Source organism: Gigantopelta aegis, chromosome 4, assembly GCF_016097555.1.
Source record: "Gigantopelta aegis isolate Gae_Host chromosome 4, Gae_host_genome, whole genome shotgun sequence".
Lineage (NCBI taxonomy): Eukaryota > Metazoa > Mollusca > Gastropoda > Neomphalida > Peltospiridae > Gigantopelta > Gigantopelta aegis.
Window position 1 is genome coordinate 20,489,140 of NC_054702.1, and position 17,951 is coordinate 20,507,090.

Consider the following 17,951-nt stretch of genomic DNA (forward strand, 5'->3'; position numbering starts at 1 on the left):
TCGTCTTAATATTTGCAAGAAGCCCAAACTGGATTTTGTCTTCAAATAATTTCGTACGTACGAAAAACATATATTTTAGGAAATAAAATGAAATTTAACCTAGTATAAATATTAGAACGATCAAAAACACGTTTAATATACAGCCACTAATATTTTATGCTGAAACATATATTTAATATGTAATTACAATCGTTAAAAAGTCTGTGTTAGTCGATAACATCTTAAAAATTGCAGCAAACTTAGGAATGTCCCTTTAAATACATTCACGTGTTTTAAAATTAAAATATCACAAAATTCCTCGGGAAGAAATCTCCATTGGGTTAGTCTCCCTGCTTATATTACGAAAATGCCTTCGTTTTGTTCTTTCTGTTTTTACTCACTCAGAATTTTCGTAAAAATATGTGGGTGAGCCTAAGTTTGCCACTTCTGATAACTTTTTGAAAAATGTAAAATTTTGTTTGAATTGACCACGTGACTGTCATTCAGACAACAAAATGACGCTAACTGTGTCCACTCCGTCACAAAACACTGATGATATTTTGGTTAAACTCCTGCAGGTGTCCTGACGATTGTAATATTTTGCTTCACACCTACTTGTGTCTGTGTCAGCGGTGCCCAATTATCGGGACCTGAAGTCTCGGTGGTCCATTGGGCAGTGGCCTGCTAACCACCACTTAACCCCGGCTTGACAATAACAAATTAGAACTATCCTTCAATAAGTTACGGAAAGTAAGTCCTTAACTAGACACAATGGTACATGTCATGCCCCAGGACATCGTCTGAAGCAGAAGAAAGGCATTTGCCATTTGATTCGGGGTACAGAGGGAAGGGAGAAAAGGAGACAGACCCACACACACACACACACACACGCGCACGCACGCACGTACGCACGCGCGCACACATGTATTTAGAGAGAGAGCGAGAGAAACAGAGACAGGAGAGGGGGAGAGAGAGAGAGAGAGAGAGAGAGAGAGAGAGAGAGAGAGAGAGAGAGAGAGAGAGAGAGAGAGAGAGAGAGAGAGAGAGAGGAGAAAAGAAGAACGCAGAGAGAGAAAGGGAGAGACTGAGAGAGAAAAAGAGAAATATGAAAATATAGTGGCATAGAGATAGATAAATAGACAGAAATGTTATGTTATTACCAGAGTGTTTTTCGGTATCGTGAATATTATATATTAGGAATAAAAATTGTATTATGCGAGCCTCTGATATAAGATATTGACGATACTGAAACACACGAGGGTAATAATCTCTTTATCATATAATTTCAAGCTTAATACAACGTGTTTTTGTAAACAGTACACGCAACTTTAATTCCAGTCCGCCATTACTAGATATTCAGATGGCGTAAGAATATGTGGCGCGGTGTATTTTTGAATGGAAATGACGTCATTTTGGATGTCCTTACATCAAAATAAACTAGTGCATAACATTTTTTGTTTTCTGAACGCTGGACAGCTTTCAGTGTAAAATTGCTATTGAAATGTTTTTATTTGATGACTATAAATGCATACGTCAATTATGGAGTGTCACCCTAGTACGTTTGCTTAAATGTCAATAAACCTAGTGCCGTGACCTCGATTAATTTACATCTAAGTTGCAAAGTTATCAATTTTTTAAAGTATGTGATCTGAAAAATATCACATACTTTGATTGCACTGAAAATGTTAGATATTATATGATAACTATACATATATATACAGCCGTGTCCAGTGTATCGGCGCGTTCGGTGATTCGGCGCACTTGATATTTTGCTAAAGTACGCTTAGGAAGTTGTTATGTTGTCGGTGTTTTTAGCGAATTAAAGCTCAGTTCCTTTTTCAATGTTTAATTAAGTATCAACATATTAAACATTATTAGAATTATCAATAATTATATCATAATTAGAAAAAAATAATTCACGTGTTTTCGCGTATATAAACGCGAAGTAGTTCAGCAAAACCAGTCTAAAAAAACCCTACCTTTCCCGCATTTTTTAAATTATAGTAAACAACTTCCTTGACAGTCAGTCCAGTTCACAATTGTCACATCGTTTCAAAAAATAAAAGCGACATAAGATCCACGTGTGTGCACAATCTACCCCCCCCCCCCCCCCCCCAAAAAAAAAAAAAAACATGCATCTGCCACTCAAAACGATTTGGAAACCGATCATGAGATGTTGCATGTGTGATAATTTATTTTCATAGTAATATTTCTAACAAGACAAAACAAAAATGTGCTAAAATAATCCTGGGACAATAGTGTCGCGTTTATGGGCTACAAAGTGATATCAAATAAAATATAAAAAACTTACAAACTAAACGACAACAGCATGTTAAAACAATTGATAACAACATCTGTTTCACTCACAATTTTTTTTTTATGACAATTCATTACGAGTTTTATCGTCGGCACGGCGTAATGTATAATGACTCGATTACGTTTAGTGTGCTTGTCTAAACGGGTGATAATGGGCCATTAAAAGAACATATCACATATCATAGTCGATTGATTGAAACATACTTTAATGCTTTTGAAAAATGAATTGTTCACACGTTTTCCAACTTACTGTGCCTTCTCCATAATACATACATAACCACGACCGTAATATATTTATGCAATTTAAATAGGAACAGAAATTATTAATATTGAAAGAGATGAAGAAAAAATGTAGGAAGGAAAGAACGAAAAGAAGCAAGAAAAGTTTTCTATGTGTTCGATAATCAGACAGAATGTTTTTTACAGTTAAAATGCATCGCAGTCTGATTACTACGAAGAGGCTGTACAAAAGCACGACCGTACATTATTTATATGTCAGTTAGAGGTAGAAATTAACTGGATGATTAAATGTATCAAACAGCAATATCCTTTCACCATATTGGGGCGAATGTCTTTGTCTTAAATTTAATTACTGTCAAAGCAGAACAGAACAGAACAAAACTTTCTTTAAATGCAGACCGCATACATTGACATAGGAGCAAATAATTACTTCATGCAAACTAAATATAACAGCTCCACGTAGTCAATAAATATGTGGAATAGCTTGGAAATTTAAATGTTTTCCAGGTGTCGAAATTGGTTGACAATCCTGCCGGATATTCGGATAAGATACAAATTGTGCCGGCCCGAATCGAAACCTGTTGGACAAAACTTGATTGACTCAAGCTAATGTGTGAATATACACGTAAAATAATTGCCATTTCGAATGTACGATAGGAAAAACAAAACAAAATAATAATAATAATAATAATAATAATAATAATAATAATAATAATAATAAATAGATAAATAAATAAATAAAACCCACAAACCTCCCGGTCGGTGGTGATGTTGACAGACAAAAACCAGCCGGAGCGCCAGTATCTCGACCCCTGATAAGGGCTCTACATAATCAATAAATATGTGGAATAGCTTAGAAATTTAAATGGTTTTAAAATGCATTTCAGATATTCACAGATGTTACTTGTTGTGACAAAACCGTTAATTAGCTAGACTATGTACGTATCAAATTAATACTAGCACGGAGAGATTATAGGTAAACGTATAGTCCTTGTGTGTGTAAGCATTTATACGTGTAAACTATGCGTTTGGTATTGATTTTCATATTAACTGAACACGTGTTCATTGTTATATATAATATCTGTATCTGTATCACCCCTGAGCGTGCTTTAACCTCACCGTGGAGTAGGGGTGTAGCATTCTCTTTGAGAATGGCCCAATATAGCACAAATTGAAATTTTGAGTAAAAGTCAGTATCTATCTGTGATATTTGTATGTTTGCACAGTTCTTTACACTGTTTTTATTTGGATCTTGAATTTTTGTATTGATGTTGATCATCACTTTATTTGTTTGCATTACCATAGTTTGACATCCAATAGCTGATGTATTTTTCGTGCTGGGGTGTCGTTAAACATTCATTCATTCATTCATTCATTCGTATTTGTATCATATCATAGTGTTGTTTATCATATATATGTATATGCAGTTTTTATTATAAAGCTTGTAAGTTGTCAAACTTAATACAAACCAGTTAGTACAATGCATATTTTTTAATTAAAGACGCAGTCTCACATGTTTATAAAATAAATGACGACTTCCCGCTAAAATTATTTATTAACTTTTGATTTGAAATGCCATATTGGAATACCTGAAATTAAAAATGTTTTCAGGGGAGAATGCTCCCAAGCCACGTATTGAAAGTACCCCACGTTCAATTACACTCTCTTGAACCCGATTCTGATTTCTTCCATGATAAGCTACTGATATATATTTACACAAATTGTTATGGGGGGGGGGGGGGGGGGGGGCTTGTAATTAAAAAAAGTAGCCTACTCCTTAGATCGGCCTTTGGTACCTCAGATGTTCACGAAAGAAATATCTTTCCACCCTTCATTTCGGAAAATTTAAACAATACCTTTCTCTAATATTAATAGTCAACATAAATTAATGGGGTGTACACATTTAACCATAAGAGCTGGTGTGCACCTGACTAAACGTTTATCTAATTAAGGTTTAGGCACGTCCATTTCAGGTACGGGGTTATCGAATGAAATTATCAATTTACAAACCAGCTACAAGCGTTAAATATAATAATGGGGGTAATGAAGGATGTTAATATTTTAGAAGCGTCACTCTGACCAAAAAAACCCCAACAATCCCGACAACAACATAATGAATGTCAGTGAATATGAAAAATGTATTACCCACATGTTTGACATGAAAAGGCCACATAAATATCATATTTTCACACTCTGTCTTTATGGCCATAACAAAACCCTAAAAACTGTTACGGTACAATTGTTTGTATGTCATTAGTTCATACAACAGCTGCAGGCTTGCGGCAGTTGTTGTTTGTGAAATTTACATCATCCATCATCCATTTTTTTTTTTTTTTTTTTTATTATTATTATTATTATTATTATTATTATTATTATTTTAAAGTAAATACAAATAATAATATTATTCAGGGCTTCTAGATTATGGTAGCTCCACTTCCATGGCTAGTAATATTCAATCTTGGGATAGTAAATAACTACTATTGCCATGCCGAATGGCTAGTGAAAAAAGTTGTCAAATGCTACATTTAAGTCTATTTTGTAAATATGAATATCCTGCCTTCAACCCCACCTCCCAATCTTAGTGTTTTTAATCGCTATCTCCCTCTTTAGATAACATATCTGATTATTACTATTAGTAAAATTGCATTAAGTAGGGCTAGTGAATTTTTAATTGTGGCTAGTAAATTTGAAAAATCACTGGTCCCATGGCTAGATGATTTTGTAAAATTTCTAGAAGCCCTGATTATTATTACATTTCGGAAAACCCGGGTGCTCCATTTATTACTAATTTTCCTAACTATTCACAATATATCGAGTATTCGTTGACAAATAAAATATATATCGAGCAACAAAAGAAACGCGGATATTTTACTGCATACATTTTCTCATCATGAAATTAATTCGGTAAGTAGGCTGTCAAAATGGGCCTAAAATCTTCACACAAATATTAACGGGATTCCTACTGAATAATTTAAATAACAGTAAAGAAAACTAAATTAACTTTTGCGTTTCTTTTGTTGTTCAGTGTATTATGTACACGTTGAAGTGCATTGTAAATGTTATCAGTAAAAATACACTGTGTGCATCTTTGACATTTAAGAAACAATTGCGATCTGCAAATACTATTTTGTTATAAATGCTTGGATCGGTCCAAATGATATCATGGGACATAAACAACCGACGTTCATAATTGCATGCACCTCATTTTTGCACTTCATTTCGTAATGCGTGGAAAACAAAAGGAGTTCGATTGCTATTTCATAAACGTCATAAACGTCAAACGTTTCCCGTTCAATTGTTAAATACTTCAAAGTACATAACCATTTCATCAAAATAGCATGAAATAACAATCTTTTTTTTTGTTTTTTTTGTTTGCAATATATTTTATTGTTTTTTAAAAAGAACAAATGGATTAGGCACAAGTTATACAACTTGCTAGGCCTTCTCCTATGACAGTAATCGATTTTTGCAATTTCAATATGAACAAAAATAATTATTATTGAAAGAGAGAAAAAAAGAAAGTTCTGTATGTGTTCGATAATTAGACACAGATAGATAGATATCTAGTTTAACGTGCCCATATACCACTAGGGTTTCGAACACGACCATCCCGAGTCCTGCCTCCGATAAGATTGGTGGCCTGACTCGGGATGGGGGGTGAGGGGGGGGGGGGGTGGTGAGGGGAGGGTAGAGTTGAAAATGGGCAGAATTTTGAAAATAGCAATTAGTAAAAAAGTTAATCGAATTTTTTTAAAATTAAATAAAAAGTTACAAGCCAAAAATAAAAAGAATTGACTGCTCGGCCGAATATTTATATAATTTGGAGCATTTTAGAAGGACAGTCCAAAAATAAATAAGAAAAAGAAGAGAGGATCAGACTATTTAATAATATTTTTTAAAAAGTAATTTCGACAAAAAAATTTGAACGAATGTCTGAAAGTTTAAAGTCCGATCTATATGTCCACGTGAGTGGCCTCGTTAAGGCTGTTTGGGTGCACGGCTTATAGGGACGAGATTGGTTGCATCCCGTCAAGAAAACCCCTAGAGTGACAGTCATTAGACGTTGCAGGTGTAGTGCTGTGCTGAAATACAGATCTTGAGAAGGCGGATTCGTCTGAACGAGAGAGAGTATCAGACGGGTATAGTCCAGTCGTCATGGGTTAGTATAGTGGTGCGGACGAGCCAGACTCCGGAGGATACGAGATGGTATTTTTAGGAAATAAAATGAAATTTAACCTAGTACAAATATTAGAACGATCAGAAACACGTTTAGTATACAGCCACTAATATTGTATGTAGAAAAATATATTTGATATGTAATTACAATCGTTAAAAAGTCTCTGTTAGTCGATAACATCTTAAAAATGGCAGCAAACTCAGGAATGTCCCTTTAATAATATTAAAAAAAGAAAGTAGTTTTGACATAAACTTTTGAACGAAGGTCTAAAAGTTTAACGTCCAATCTATATGTCCACGTGGCCTCGTTAAGGCCGTTAGGGTGCACAGCTTGTAGGGACGAGATGGGTTGCATCCCGTCAAGAAAACCGCTAGATTGACAGTCAATTGACGTTGAAGGTGTAGTGCTGTGCTAAAATACGGATCTTGAGAAGCCGGATCCGTCTGAACGAGAGAGAGAATCAGACTTGGGTATAGTCCCAGTCGTCATGGGTTGGTATAGTGGTGCGGACGGGCCCGACTCCGGAGGATACGAGATGGTATCACAATAACACAAAATAAAGTCTAGAAAAGAGTAGTAGGGGCCGACCCCGCTTCCTATTTCTTCTTAGAGTGGGGCGGTCAATCTTCCAGTGCTGCTAGGACAGGCTCGGACATGCAGAGACTAAACGCGAACAACCGTGGCGTTCTGCAGAATGGCGTCATACGTGTCACGAAAAAAAACAAGTCAACATAGTCAGAGGGAGAAATGACATGGAGGCAAGGAATCTCGCTAAAAAAGAATCCAACCTGGTAGTGCAGGCTGTCGAAACGAGAAGCGTTCCAGCGTTCAATCAGATCCAATGGCCGCATACATCCCAGTAGAAAACTTTATTTTGTTGACAAAAACAACGAAATGAAGGATCCCCAAGTCGAGAAAACGAAAGCACGTGCAGTGTGCACAAGCGAAACAAACACGTCTTACCGCGTCGAGCTCCAGACTGGGAATGAATTAGACACAAACAAGGCATCACAATGATTACGTAATGGCTAGGAAAAAATCCATACATTATTTACTAATTAAGGGAAACGTTTTGTTTCATTTATATACTTATGTACATGAAAAATATCTTTATTAAAAGAAAACTCCTCGACACAAGACATTCTGTAATTTAGCTTTTTCCGTCAGTTGCCAAATGAGGGAATTACAAAATTCTAACTACAAAAAAACCCCAAAAAAACAAACCCAAACAAACAAACAAACAAAAACACAACAACAACATCTGCATTTTATTTTAATAAACAGTTAATAACATTTACTGATTCAGCGTTAACAAATAACGCAGACAGTTATTTTATTAACTTTAGACAATTTGTTTTTAAACTTTGACGAAAGTAGTACAACCTTGAGGTTCCGGGAGTTATAAAAGTAACATGATATCATTGGACCAATCCCAGCATTTGTAACAAAGGAGTATTTACAGATTTCAATTATTGTAACATGCATTGAGTAACAAAAACATGAAGAAGTTTAATTTAAATAAATGAATAAATAAATAGTAGCTGGACTTGTTTTGTTTTATTCTTATAAATGGAAACTATTTAAACGCAATTCAACGTCTTTGTAACCGACCTTAAATTTTTAAACATCGACTGTACTATAGTTATTATAATCTTACTTAACTTTTGTGGATACATTAGTCTGTGGATAATAAATAAATTAAATCACATCTGCATAAGTGAAATATATATAATTCGTTTGGGGATTTTTGTTTTCGCTCTTGCTCGGGGAATATGATAATTCTTCAAATCGTTCCATAAATTTCGTTTATACCATTCCCGTTCATGCCATAATCTTTATAGACACACACACACACACACACACACACACACACACACACACACACACACACACACACACACACACACACATATATATATATATATATATATATATATATATATATATATATATATATATATATATATAGTGGCAAGATATGATGACTAGATAAATGTCTATAGATTCGGTAATGACAAAACATATAACGTTTTGGTACGCAACTACTTTTACCCTAGTTATGATCAGCGAAGGATGTTGACCGTTGACCCTAAAACGTAAATAAATGATGTGATATTAACATAAAAATATAATAACAATAAATAACTTAAATAATAACAAAATATTTAGTGTTATAAAATATATTATTTAAATAAGAACTATTTTGTTTTGGTGTATAGATATTCTAAGCGAAAAGACAACCAATAGGCATAGACCTACTACTCGGTAACTTTTTTCTATAAAACAGTTTCTTTCGTTTATGTTTCGTATCTGTCCTGGACAGGAGATCTGGGCCAAATCAGAACTCGTGCCCAGGATAGACGTGCCTGAACCTTCAGTGGATATGGTCACGTTAATAAAAGTTTCCTTCCTTCCTATTTTTCGTGTTATTTATGATTGCATGATAAATATAATAACCGGCTACTGTCTTAAGATATTGGCTTTATCCTGCTCAGGTCAAATGATAAATACAATTTGGCAGTGCCTCGCGGCATTTGACATTCTAACCTTCGCTGGATAAAGTCGATATCTTAAGACAGTAACTAGTTATTCTCTACGTGTATATATTTGATTTATCACAGAGGCCAGAAGGGCAATAACCTAACCTACTTTCATCGGAGTCAAAAACATTGTCCCCTGCTTTATGTTTATTATCGCTGGATAAAGTCGATATCTTAAGACAGTACCCAGTTATTCTCTACGTGTATATATCTGATTTATCACAGAGGCCAGAAGGACAATAACCTAACCTACTTTCATCTGAGTCAAAAACATTGTCCCCTGCTTTATGACTTGGTGTTTTCTTCTTTCTTATTTTCGATTCTTATTTTTCTTTTCTATTTTTCAAATCCGCTTATTATTTTTCTTGGCAACACACCCACCTATGTCAGCCTTCAGGTGAGAGTGCGCTGATGTTTACAGGTGTGAGGTAACAGATCAAACGTCAAATAGTTAAATACCCGATCATTTTGTCCAAAAAGCTTGTTCTCCTGAAGTGTTCACTGAACTTTCTCAAAGGCCCTCGCGCTTGACCTGCCACCGACCCTGGAAATCTGAGCAAATCACCCTCCGAGAGGTGTGGAATGTATTACCTGTTACGTAAGCAGTTCGCTTGTTAGCGGATGAAGGGTACTCGTCTAAGTAATACGGAATAGAGTGGCGCTTATTTCTCTCTGACTCGTTGACTATTTGACTGGTTTTACGCGTTCTCTGACATAATGCTACGACTCCGCAGTGCTAAGAAAGTGCAAATGTTTATTCGGTTATAGGATAACCCCCACCACCCTGTCCAAAACCCGAGAACCACAAACAAAAACAGAGAAGAAAAAAAAGTAAAACAAAACAATTACCCCTCCCCCCAAAGAAACCCCATAAAAAACTCACCAAACAATAATAACAACCCACCCCCCTCAAAAAAAAAAAAAAAAAAAAAAAAAAAAAAAAACAAAACAAAAAAACAAAAAACAACAACACGAAAAACCCCACAAAAACGAAAAGAAAAACAACCCCAAGCTCCTTGAAAATACGAGTTGTTAAAACTTCTTAATATTTTTTTTATTTATTTATGTATCAATTTATGTACTAGTTAGTATTTAAAAAAAAAAAAAAAAAAAAAAAAAAAAAAAATATATATATATATATATATATATTGCAAACGAGAAATGTATCAGAAAGGTAGGTAAGTTTGAAATAAATGAATATACAATACATGTTTGTTTTGGTCCTAGTTGAAAAAAGAGGCTTGTTGTTGTTGCTGTCGTTGCCATTGATCTTAAGACTTACAAATATTTGGATCGCATCCCAAAACAGTCTCGTACCAAAAGTAACTTTTAACGCTTCAACTGGGAGATGTAAAGTCACGATACCATCTTGTCTCTCACTAACACAAATAGCCATATTTTGTGTGCCAAGAACAGAGTGGTTGAACATTCACTGGATATAAGCACATAAATAATACCTTGAAACAAATTCACTTATTTCACTTTTTTGTTGTTGTTCAGGTCTCGGTGGCGCATTGGTTACAGCACTGACCTTAAAGCTCGCATTTCGTTTTGTATTTATAATGACTTGACAAAATCTACACCAGATACATATTGTGTCCGCTTCTATTTACATATAGATACATAACTTTTTAGCTGCTGAAGAGAAATCTTTGTGCCGTACACGAAGTCACGATTCATGCAGAGGTGCCAGCTGTGGAGGCAATACAAGAGAAATGTCGAAAACCTACGCCTTTTACTGTTGCCCCAAAAGACTTCGCTGTACTTATTAAACGATGTGTTTGCTTTGCGACGTGACTTTGTCAGACCAACGGACTTCCATTTGTCAGGGAGATCTTAGGCCTTTTATACGAGAATAGTTGTGTATTAGCCGCTAAATGTTGCAGTGTTTCGTCACAATGTCCACGAATACACACCGGTGCTTTGAAGAGAGAGAGAGAGAGAAAAAAGGTTTCTTTAAATCATTACATATACATGTATATATACGATGTATATATTCACCATGTACTGCCCTCCCGATTAATTGTATATCTATCTATCTATATATCTATCTATCTATCTATCTATCTATCTATCTATCTATCTATCTATCTACCTACCAACCTACATATATACATATATACATACATACATACATACATACATATATACCTTCCTACCTTCCTACCTGTCTGTCTGTCTGTCTGTCTGTCGATCTATCTAGATAACAACAACAGCATCCAACCCCCCCCCCCCCCCAAAACGAAAAAAAAGCTCCAACCCAAACCAAAACAACAACAATCACCAACACCCCCCACCCCCACCCCCTCCCCAAACAACCCTAAAACAAAATGTTCATTTATCAGTCAACATGATAACATGTGTTAGACGTTTAATAAAAACTCGAACTATATAATATTATACGCTGCGTCCATGAAGATGACCAGGATGTGCTCAAACTTTCTTGAACACCTGGCGTTATCGCAGTTTTCAGGGATTCACGAGTGCTTACATCACAACTGTCAAGACACCTCTTTGACTCTGTCTGGAGTAGAGCCACTGACCTGACCACAAGCAAGGACGAGACGTATTCCAGTGGTAAAGAACTCGCTTGATGCGTTGTCGGTTTGGGATCGATTTCCGTCGGTGGGCCCATTGGTCTATTTCTTGTTTCAGCCAGTGCACCACGATTGGTTTATCAAAGGCAGTTCTATGCGATATCCTGTCTATGGGATGGTGCATATAAAAGATCCCTTGCTACTAATGGAAACATGTATTGCGTTTCCTCTCTAAGACTATATGTCAAGATTACCAAACGTTTGACATCCAGTAGCCGATGATTAATAATCAATGTGCTCTAGTGGTGTCGTTAAACAAAACATTTTTTTAAAACCACAAACAACTTTTGTTATTCAGATTTCGTATATACCGATTGTTGGGATCGACCTTAAAACCTATTACCGGCCTCAGTGGTGTCGTGGTTAAGCTATGGTAGGTACAGGGTTCGCAGCCCACCCAGAGCCAGTTTTAACGACTCAATGGATGGGTATAAGACTACTACACCCTCTTTTCTCTCACTGACAACTAATTCACTGTCCTGGACAGACAACCCAGATAGCTGAGGTGTGTGCCCCAGGACAGCGTGTTTGAACCTTAATTGGATATAAGTACGAAATTAAGTTGAAATAAAACCTATCGCAGTTTGGGTAAAATTGTTAATGATCATCTACTAACAGCCAGGCTTACTATTTGCTATTTTATAGATGGATATTCAATGCACTATTCAGGTGTGTTATTTGGATTTCCCGGATCTACCAGACCTGTCAGTTAAGATATAATTACACTCAAATCCTTCAATTTCCTATGCCCTATTCCAGAAAGAGTAGGGGCAGATGCTGCCTTTTGATTGACGAAATGGAATCAAGGGCCGCCACTCCAAACCAAAGGAAAAAATAATCAAGGGGCGTAACTCTAAGCTTAGGCCAAGGAATACGATATACGCCTTGCGAAGCAGTTACCATTGGATATGGCTTACGGCAATATAGACATGGCTTGCGGTGCGAAATGGAGATTTGACAGGGTGACAAATCCATAAATAAAGCCTCAATTTGAGGATATGGTGCTGATGTCTTTGACACACAAATTAAAGGCCGCAGTCAGACCCTAATCTGATTGTGGCAGGGAAGGCAGGAAAGGCAATCACATTGTTTTCAGACATCAGAAGAAAATTTCAATTCGCACGAGTAGTTTATTTTGGTATTCTTAAAAGAACAAATTACCAGCATGAATAATTATGAAACTGAATGGTCAGATTCATCAGTCATACAATATTAGTTTAATGAATTATAATCTTAGTTTATATTACATGCTAAGCATGTTGTGTGTTATTTCCTTTTTTTCTCTCCATATCTTCTCCCCTCGTTCTTTGGCTCTGTCTGCCTGTCTGTCTTTCTGTCTCTTTGTTTGTCTGTCTATGTTTCACCCATTCTCTCGTAGCCGATAATTAATAGATTAATGTGCTAATTAAGGTGGTATAGTTAAATAAAACTAACTTTAACTAACTCTCGCGTAATGTATTGTTTTGTCTTTAAAGTGTACGATGTCAATTAATCTATTCCTTAGCTAATAATTATGAACGGCCTCTCTCTATATATAGTATCAAAAATAATATGTACATGTATATGTTTGTTTAACAACACCCCAACATATTTTAAAATACGACTGTTTGGTGTCTGCTGTCTATAGTCACAGGGACAGTCGAAACTTCCGTAGAAATAGCCACTAAAGACCAAATGTTTATACCCACCAACCACCGTTTGTTTAAGTTTGTTTGTTTAATAACACCACTTGAGCACATTGATGTAAAAAACAAAACAAAAAACAACAACCCAAGACAAAAACAATATTTAAGGCCTACATATCAGAATCCATAACTCAGCCAACCCTAACCCCCCACCCCCACCCTCCCCCCGGTACACACACACACACACACACACACCTGGTAGGGTTCACAGTTTGATCACAAAGACCACCAACATATGATAAACAACATCTACGATTCCCAGCATCTCACAACTACTGAAGAAGCCAAGACTCCTTAACATTAGATTTCTGACAGATCAACGATTACAGTGGTGTTTGTGTTTTGTATGTTACTGGGAAAGCCCCTGCCCGTGCCTTCACTCAAACGCACACATCCAGCACTCAGAATTGTGAGCGAATTCTCAACAGAACCACTTGGAGCTTGATGTCACAATAGATACATAATCCGCATCATCGCTCCTTCCCCAGGCCAGGGTTTTTCAAAAAACATTTTTTTATTAAGCTGTAAACTCATGTGTCTTTTGATTCTCTCCAGCTCCGGCATCTTTTGAATTTTTTTTTTATAAAAAGAAACTTTGGTGTTTGTGATAACCTCTTGAACACGAGTAAGCTTAGATGAAAGGAGGATTTTGTCCATTACTGGGAAAGGGTTCCTTCTACCTATGACAGTCAGGTGCGTGCTGAGTGGCTTTATACTAAAAACAGAATTCATTTTTTCCCCCTTTGAACATGCATGTTGTGTTTTAAATGCATATTTTAACGACTGCTGAATAGTGAAAACAAAACAATGTTTGAGGAGGTCTGGCAACGTGTTGAAGGCCGCTTACAGGTCAAAATCTTATTTCACTATTATCGAAAGGTTAGTAACCATTCTACCTCTACGTAGTGTTGTTCTCTTGGCCACCCAAGTACGTTGTTAGCTAGACTAGTCATTAAAAAGGAATGTTTGGTTTGTGACACCTCGGCGCATTTTAAAATAAGATTATTTGGTGTCTACCATATGGTTCCTTCAACGCTTAGTAGTGAGAGAGAGAGAGAAAGAGAGAGAGAGAGAGAGAGAGAGAGAGAGAGAGAGAGAGAGAGAGAGAGAGAGAGAGAGAGAGAGAGAGAGAGAGAGAGAGAGAGAGAGAGAGAGAGAGAGAGAGAGAGAGAGAGAGAGAGAGAGAGAGAGAGAGAGAGAGAGAGAGAGAGTGTGTGAGAGAGACACAGAGAGAGAGAGAGAGAGAGAGAGAGAGAGAGAGAGAGAGAGAGAGAGAGCGTGTGTGAGAGAGACACACACACAGAGAGAGAGAGAGAGAGAGAGAGAGAGAGAGAGAGAGAGCGAGCGTGTGTGAGAGAGACACACACAGAGAGAGAGAGAGAGAGAGAGAGAGAGAGAGAGCGTGTGTGAGAGAGACACACACAGAGAGAGAGAGAGACAGACAAACAGACAGAGAAAGAGACAAGGCAAACAGTGGTGTGTTTGAGTGTTTGTGTGTGTGTGAGAGAGAGAGAGAGAGAGAGAGAGAGAGAGAGAGAGAGAGTGTGTGTGTGTGTGTGTGTGTGTGTGTCTCTCTCTCTCTCTCTGTGTGTGTGTGTGTGTGTGTGTGTGTGTGTGTGTGTGTGTGTGTGTGTGTGTGTGTGTGTGTGTGTGTGTGAATTATGGAGGTCTAGCGAAATCAGACATCATACCTATGGAGGGATATGCCTGAGCCTTAATTGGATATGATTCATCATCATATGAACATGCATCCATTTTAATCAGTAACATATATGTGGATAAACTTTGCGGCTACCATTGGTGTAGCCAGGACTTTATCCGGGAGGACATTCACATTTAGTCGATAACATCTTTAAAAATGCAGCATACTTAGGATTGTCCCTTTAAAAAAGGTAACCAATGAATTGGCATACAACTCTAAAATGAATAAAGTTAAAACTCATAAAAATATATTTTGTTAAGTTTTAAACCCATACCAACTCAAATATCATATCATCTATCAAATTATATAGATTAAATCTCATTTTGAAAACATGAAGATTAAATGCTAGAACAGCCAAGGTATGCAGCTTCACTTGCATTGCCAGTGAAATAATCGATTATTATGGATTACAAAGAGACTAAAGGTAGAACTGCTCGTTTTACAGTGGGCGTTCCATCTGTTGCTTCATACCTGTTTCAGAAAAAAAGAGTTAACGTTTACAACGTAGTGGTAATTTGTAAAGAAACTTTTTTATTTACAATGAACCTTTTTTTATTTCAAAAATGTTATTAGAGTTGGTATAGAATTAAAACTTAATTATGCGGTTTTATTTTTATTTTTATTTTTTATCATTATGGAAGGAAGGAAATGTTTTATTTAACGACGCACTCAACACATTTTATTTACGGTTATATAGCGTCGGACATATGGTTAAGGACTGCGCAGATATTGCGAGAGGAAACCCGCTGTCGCCACTTCATGGGTTACTCTTTCTTTCCCGATTAGCAGTAATTATGCACCATCCTACAGACAGTATAGTACATACCACGATCTTTATTACACCAGTTGTGGAGCACTGGTTGGAATGAGAAATAGCCCCATGGGCCCACGGACGGGGATCGATCCCAGATTGATCGCACATCAGGCGAGCGCTGTACCACTGAGCTACGTCCCATCCCCTGACCATTATCGAGTTACATGCCAACTCATCGGTTCCGTTTTGAAAAGTTAAAACACCACTAAAGCACATTGATTAATTAATCATCGGCTATTCAGGGCCTTGTCCTGATCAAAATCCTAAGGGGTGGGGGCACTACTTTTTATAAACAAATGAAACACTATACAAATTAAACCCTGAGATGTGTATGCTATTTTCTGGAGTAAAAAAAAGTGAGAGTCTAGGGAGGCAACAGCCCCACCCCCTGCCCCCTCCCCCAGTGGGTACGGCCCTGCTATTCAAAGATTTGGCGGTTCCCTTTTGATGCAAATTGACTATATATTTCAACAAGCCCCATATCTTCTTGACACTAAAATACGTGAACAGTGTACAGTTGAAATAACCTATCATAATTTTGAATATGTGACCGTAATTGTATAATTTGATGACCGTAACGTCACAAGAGGAGTATATCTTGTAGAAGCAAATTAAAACCGTAGATGGATAAATCAACCACAACTTTGATGGGCGTGATTTAGCCCAGTCAGTAGAATGTTCGCCTGAAGTGCTTGCGTCGTAGGATCGAATCGCCTCAGTGGACAAATGTTCTGACTTTGATTTAGTTTTTCCCGTAACAATCAGTGCACCGCAACTGGTATATCAAAGACCTTGGTATGTGTTGTCCTGTCTATGGGAAAGTGCACATAAAAGATCCCTTGCTGCTAATGGGAAAAAAATTCCGATATTCCCCCATAACCCTACCTGTCAAAAATTACCAACCAAATATTTGACATCCAACTGCCGATGATTACTAGAACAATGTGCTCTAGTGATATCGTTAAACAAAACAAACTTTAATTTGAGCAATGTTGATAACAATTTAACCTTGTATTATTGTGTGTACACATACACTACAACCAATAATAAGTGAAACGTTTAATAAACAATAGTAATTAACAAACAACAACAACAACAACACCCTCCCCCCTGAAAAACCCAAAATCTAAACAATTACTAATAAACAATTTGGTTTCATATGATGATATTTAGTTATATATACATTTTTACCTGTTTAACACTTTGTCGTATTTTTGTTAAAGTTTGTTTTGTTTAACGACATCACTATAGCACCTTGATTTATTAATAACTGAATATCAAACATTTGATAATTCTGACATATATTCTTAGAGAGGGAAGCTTCTACATTTTTCCATTAGTAGCAAGAGATATTTTATATATTCACGATCCCACAGACAGGATAGCACATATCATGGCCTTTGATGTACCAGTCGTAGTGCACGGGCTGGAACGAGAAATTACCACCTAATTGGCCGCATATCTGGATCGATCCTAGACCGACCGCATATTAAGCAAGCGCTTTACTAATGGGCTATGTCCCGCCCCTTAATTTTGTCGCTCAAACCGTGATTAAACTTGTATGGGTTTTTTGTTTTTTAATTAGAGAATTATATTCTGCACACCTGTTACGAGTTTCGTTTTGCCGTTCTAATGCGTGAAGAAGATCAAAGGATTTGGGGGAGGGGGGCGTTAATGACTATAATAGCGTACTGTGTTTATGGGCCTGACGAACGTATCATATGAAATCATCATTAGCGGCCTTTTTTCTAAAAACTTTTCCAAGATGTTACCAAAATGAATGAATCAATGAACACGAGTTAGGTCAAAGCTGCTATTAACACTGGATTCCTTTTGTCTTACATGCACATAGATTAACACGGACCATTAGAACTCAAAAATAGCTAAAACATGACTCGGTA